The 6,085-nt window shown below is 46.6% G+C and overlaps 1 pseudogene; it reads left to right on the top strand.

Annotated features, from left to right (window-relative positions):
* Positions 1-2,438: 2,438 nt before the first annotated feature.
* LOC142804323 (U6 spliceosomal RNA) lies at positions 2,439-2,527 on the top strand (annotated as a pseudogene).
* The last annotated feature ends 3,558 nt before the right edge of the window (positions 2,528-6,085 follow it).

The raw sequence follows: 6,085 nt of genomic DNA, 5'->3' as shown, positions 1-6,085 counted from the left end.
ATAGCTGTCATGGTAGCTCAGTGGTAGAGCATCCATCGCGTTATTCGATGGTCGTAGGTTCGGATCCTGCCCACGGCAAGTTATCTTTTCACCCACTTTTCTTTCTTCTCATTTGCATTACAATGGACCTACTAACTTCCCCTATACCTTCCTTGGCATTATTGTCTGTTAGATGTCATTGATATTGTGTAAAACACGAAAAAAAACGAGCCCTTAAGTATACACTTGTTTCCCTTATTCATTAACGAGAGTCTCGTACTGGCAGACTTGGTGCCTCTAGGTTGTATACTGGGGACTATTGGTCAGCTGCCAGTTAGTAATAGGTTCACGTGCTACGTGACGCAATACAGGCTCATAAAGTGTGTACCACACTCGCCGCCATTGCTACGAGTGGCGCTGACTGATACTCCCACGTTAAAATTGACGTAGATACCCAATAAAGTGTCTGGGGGGATAGCTGCCATGGTAGCTCTGTGGTAGAGTATCGAACGCTTTATTCGAAGGTCGCAGGTTAGGATCCTGCCCCCGGCAACTTATCTTTTCACACACTTTTCTTTCTTCTCATTTACATTACAATTGGCCCTTTAACTTCCCCTACACCTTCTTTGGTTATATTGTCTGTTAGATCTCATTATTATTGCGTAAAACACAAAAAACGAGCCCTTAAGTATACACTTGTTTCCCTTTTTCATTAACGAGGGTCTCGTACTGGCAGACTTGGTGCCTCTAGGATGTATACGGAGGACTATTGGTCAGCTGCCAGTTAAAAATAAGTTCACCTGCTACGTGACGCCAAGCAGGCTCATAAAGAGTGTATCACACTTGCCACCTTGGCTACTAGAGGCGCTGAGGGACACTCCCACATTTAAATTGACATGGATACCCAATAAAGTGACCGGCGGGATAGCTGTCGCGGTAGGTCAGTGGTAGAGAATCGATCGCGTTATTCGAAGGTCGCAGGTTCGGATCCTGCGAACGGCAAGTTATCTTTTCAGCCACTTTTCTTTCTTCTCATTTACAATAAAACTGGCATAAAAACTTTCTCTTTACGTTCCTTTGCATTATTGTCTGCTAGATCTCAATAATATTGTGTAAAACACGAAAAAAACGAGGCCTTAGGTATACACTTGTTTCCCTTATTCATTAACGAGGGTCTCGTACTGGCAGACTTGGTGCCTCTAGGTTGTATACCGGGGACTAATGGTCAGCTGCCAGTTAGTAATAAGTTCACGTGCTACGTGGCATCAAACAGGCTCATAACGAGTGTACCACAATCACCGCAATGACAACTAGCGGCGCTGACTTACACACCCACGTTTAAATTGACATAGATACCCAATAAGGTGGCTGAGGTGATAGCTGTCGTGGTAGCTCAGTGGAAGAGGATTGCAAGCGTTATTCAATGGTCGCAGGTTCCGATCCTGCCCACGGGAAGTAATCTTTTCACCCACTTTTCTTTCTTCTCATTTACAATACAATTGGCCTAATATCTTCCCCTATACCTTCCTTAGAATTATTGTCTGTTAGATCTCATTATAATTGTGTAAAACAAGAAAAAAAAACTAGCCCTTAAGTATACACTTGTTTCCTTATTCATTAACGAGTGTCTCGTACTGGCAGACTTGGTGCCTCTAGGTTGTATACGGGGAACTATTGGTCAGCTGCCAGGTAGTAATAAGTTCACGTGCTACGTGACGCCAAACAGGCTCATAAAGTGTGTACCACACTCGCCGCCATGGCTACTAGTGGAGCTGACTGACACTCCCACGTTAAAATTGACGTAGATACGCAATTAAGTGGTTGGGGGGATAGCTGCCGTGGTAGCTAAGTGGTAGAGCATCGAACGCTTTATTCGAAGGGCGCAGGTTTGGATCCTGCCCCCGGCAACCTATCTTTTCACACACTTTTCTTTCTTCTCTTTTACGTTACGATTGGCCCTTTAACTTCCCCTACACGTTCTTTGGTTATATTGTCTGTTAGATCTCATTATTATTGTGTAAAACACAAAAAACGAGCCCTTAAGTATACACTTGTTTCCCTTTTTTATTAACGAGGGTCTCGTACTGGCAGACTTGGTGCTTCTATTCTGTATACGGGGAACTATATGTCAGCTGCCAGTTAAAAATAAGTTCACCTGCTACGTGAAGCCAAGCAGGTTCATAAAGAGTGTATCAGACTTGCCGCCATGGCTACTTGTGGCACTGAGTGACACTCCCACGATTACATTGACATTGATACCCAATAAAGTGACCGGCGGGATAGCTGTCGTGGTAGCTCAGTGTTAGAGCATCGAACGCGTTATTCGAAGGTCGCAGGTTTGTATCCTGCCCACGGCAAGTTATCTTTTCAGCCACTTTGTTTTCTTCTCATTTACATTAAAACTGGCCTAATCACTTTCCCAATACGTTCCTTGGCATTATTGTCTGTTAGATCTGTTTGTACTTCCAAAGTACATATACTAAAATTGGAACGATACAGAGAAGATTAGCATGGCCCCTGCGCAAGGATGACACGCAAAATTTTTTTTGTGGGCATGGAACTTCGGCAAAGATGTACACGCATCTGACACCCTTCTGTTATATTGTGCAGATCTCGACCGTCACTGCCTCATCTACCGGTCCTTTTCCCGGAGCCGCGTCTGCGCACCCGGTGGCGTTCCTGGACGCGCGCTTCAGCCAAGCCATGCGATCACCTGACTTTCCCGCTTGCCGGCCTTCCGGATTGCGCGTTCGTGAATGCCTGCTGGTGCTCGACCCCCCACAGCTGTCAGCTTCGACGGACGCATCAACTGGCAGCTGTATTAGGAGCTGGATCTTCGGCCGCCCCTTTGGTAGGCATGGGACTTCGGCAAAGATGTGCACGCATCTGGCACCCTTCTGTTATGTTGTGCTGATCTCGACCGTCATTGCCTCATCTACCAGTCCTTTTCCCGGAGCCGCGTCTGCGCACCCGGTAGCGTTCCTGGACACGCGCTTCAATCAAACCATGCGATCACCTGACTTTCCCGCTTGCCAGCCTTCCGGTTTGCGCGTTCGTGAATGCCTACCGGTGCTCGACCCCCCACAGTTATCAGCATCGACGGATGCATCAAGTGGCAGCTATATAAGGAGCTGGATTTTCGGCCGCCCCTTTAGTGGGCATGGAACTTCGGCAAAGATGTACACGCATCTGACACCCTTCTGTTATATTGTGCAGATCTCGACCGTCACTGCCTCATCTACCGGTCCTTTTCCCGGAGCCGCGTCTGCGCACCCGGTGGCGTTCCGGGACGCGCGCTTCAGCCATGCCATGCGATCACCTGACTTTCCCGCTTGCCGGCCTTCCGGATTGCGCGTTCGTGAATGCCTGCCGGTGCTCGACCCCCCACAGCTGTCAGCTTCGACGGACGCATCAACTGGCAGCTGTATAAGGAGCTTGATCTTCGGCCGCCCCTTTGGTAGGCATGGGACTTCGGCAAAGATGTGCACGCATCTGGCACCCTTCTGTTATGTTGTGCTGATCTCGACCGTCATTGCCTCATCTACCAGTCCTTTTCCCGGAGCCGCGTCTGCGCACCCGGTAGAGTTCCTGGACACGCGCTTCAATCAAACCATGCGATCACCTGACTTTCCCGCTTGCCAGCCTTCCGGTTTGCGCGTTCATGAATGCCTACCGGTGCTCGACCCCCCACAGTTATCAGCATCGACGGATGCATCAACTGGCAGCTATATAAGGAGCTGGATCTTCGGCCGTCCCTTTAGTGGGCATGGAACTTCGGCAAAGATGTACACGCATCTGACACCCTTCTGTTATATTGTGCAGGTTAGTTCACCGGTTTCCCTCTATGCTAAAAAAACAAACAACGTTTGTTTGCTGATGCTTCCATGCCCACAAGTTTTGCTTATGTCCATTTGTGAGTGCGTTCATGTCGTTAGGCTTCTGGCTATGTCCGGCGATGTTGAGGAAAACCCGGGCCCGCCAAAAGAAGATACGGGGAAGCAATACAACGAGTTAATCTCGTTGATTAAGGGGCTGCACTCTAAGATAGACGCCAAACACGAAGAACTTATGGAATCTATTAACGAAGTTAGAGAAGCGCAAGTGTCTCTTGAACAAAAAGTGGCAGAATTAGACAACCGATTATGCGCAGTTGAGGAATGTGTCCGGGTCTCAGACAGCGAGCCGAATCATCAACGGGTACCGGAGGTACTTTCGGTTAACAAGCGCCTTGACGAACTTGAAGATCGTTCTCGCCGAGAAAACTTGATTTTTTATGGAATAGAAGATAGCGATTCGGAAACGTGGGCGCAATCAGAAGAAAAAATTTGCCAAATCCTCAATGAAACTCTGAAGCTAAACTTGGGAAGTAGCGACGACCGCATATCCCGCGCGCACAGGCTAGGCAGATTCGTAGTTGGCAAATCTCGACCAGTGATCGTAAAATTTGCTTCTTTTAAGTTCCGAGAAAGCATACTGCAGTCTAGAAGTAGTTTTCGCGAGTCTCATGTGTCAATCAGCGAGGATTTCTGCCGCGCAACAAGAAGCGTGCGCAAGAAGCTTTTTGAATTCGGCAGGGCGAGTGGCGAGAAGTATACCGTCAAGTACAATAAGCTTTACATCAACAAAAAGTGCTTTGTGTACTCTCCGGTGACCGACAGCGTTTGTGAGCTGCATACAAATGCGCAGAACTCATCAGAAGCTTCGTCCTTCGCTACGCATGCCGACGAAGATACGCTCTTATCCTAACAAAGTTCACCCCTCGGCTACTTATCGTAACTACTCAGTTTTATATTCTAACGTACGAAGTGTTCTTAACAAACGGGATGCATTATCTTCAATTTTTGATGACTGCGCCGCCGATGTTGTAGTGTTAACGGAAACCTGGCTTGCCCCTAACATTGCAAGTGTAGAGCTGTTCGATTGTGAAAATAATTATACCATTTACAGATGTGATAGAGAAGAATCGCCAGGAGGTGGTGTACTTATAGCCGTAGCTGATTATATAGTTTCTAGCCATATAGTAATAGCATCACCTTTAGAATTTGTCTGTGTTTCCCTCCATGTCAACTATCAAAATGTCATATTTTGTGGCTGTTACCGCCCTCCGAGTGCGACGCCAGAGTTTTGCGAGCAACTGCATGATGCTTTGAATGATATTGTCAAAAGGCACCCGCATACACCTGTTTTTATCCTAGGCGATTTTAACTACCCGAAAATAAACTGGTCACTTCCTTCCTGTTCATTAAGCTCACTTTCAGCCGACAGTTTACATTTCGTGGAACTGTGCGAAGACTTTAACCTTACCCAACTCGTAACGCAACCAACAAGAATGGGCCCCAATTCATCAAATGTTCTTGATGTGATTCTCACCACTGTACCTGACCTTGTCCATTCTATTTCATATATCCCAGGCATAAGTGACCATTGTTTCGTGCACTTCAATCTAACAGGTTCTTTAAGGCGTCGGTCAAACAATTGGAAAACAATAAGAGACTACTCACGCGGCGATTATGACTCAATCAACAGTGAACTCGAATCGAATTTTGAGAGCTTTGCTAATGGCTTCTTTGATCGCAGCGTTCAACAAAACTGGAACTTGTTCAAAATGAAAGTTGAATCTTTAATCACGCGATACATTCCCACATACGTTATCAAGGGTCGCCAACGCCCCCCTTGGTTCTCAACTGACTTAAAAAAATTGCGGAATAAAAAGAAACGGTTGTTCCGTCAGGCAAAGCAGACTAATTCGTTAGCCCGTTGGCACGTGTACAAATCTGTCCTTTCCGAATACAGAGCAGCTATCAAGGAAGCCAAGCGCGTTTTTCTTAATAATACCCTTCCCTCAATTCTTGTCACCAACCCTTCTAAGTTTTGGAAAACTGTTAAACCTAGGGAAAAGAAAAACATTTCGCTTACGAACTCAGACGGGCAGCCAGTTCGCTGTGAAGAGTGTTGCATTGCATTAAATGATTTTTTCGTTACTTCTTTTTCAAGTTGTTCTGCTTCTGCGTTGCCGCAAATGCCTAGTCGTGATTTTTTACCCATGTATCCTGTTACCGTTGATGCCGTTAGAGTGCAAAATTTAATTCACAAGCTTAAGTTATCC

The sequence above is a fragment of the Rhipicephalus microplus genome, chromosome 3 (genome assembly GCF_043290135.1).
Source record: "Rhipicephalus microplus isolate Deutch F79 chromosome 3, USDA_Rmic, whole genome shotgun sequence".
Taxonomy (NCBI): Eukaryota; Metazoa; Arthropoda; class Arachnida; order Ixodida; family Ixodidae; genus Rhipicephalus; species Rhipicephalus microplus.
This window is presented reverse-complemented; position numbering and strand designations above follow the sequence as displayed.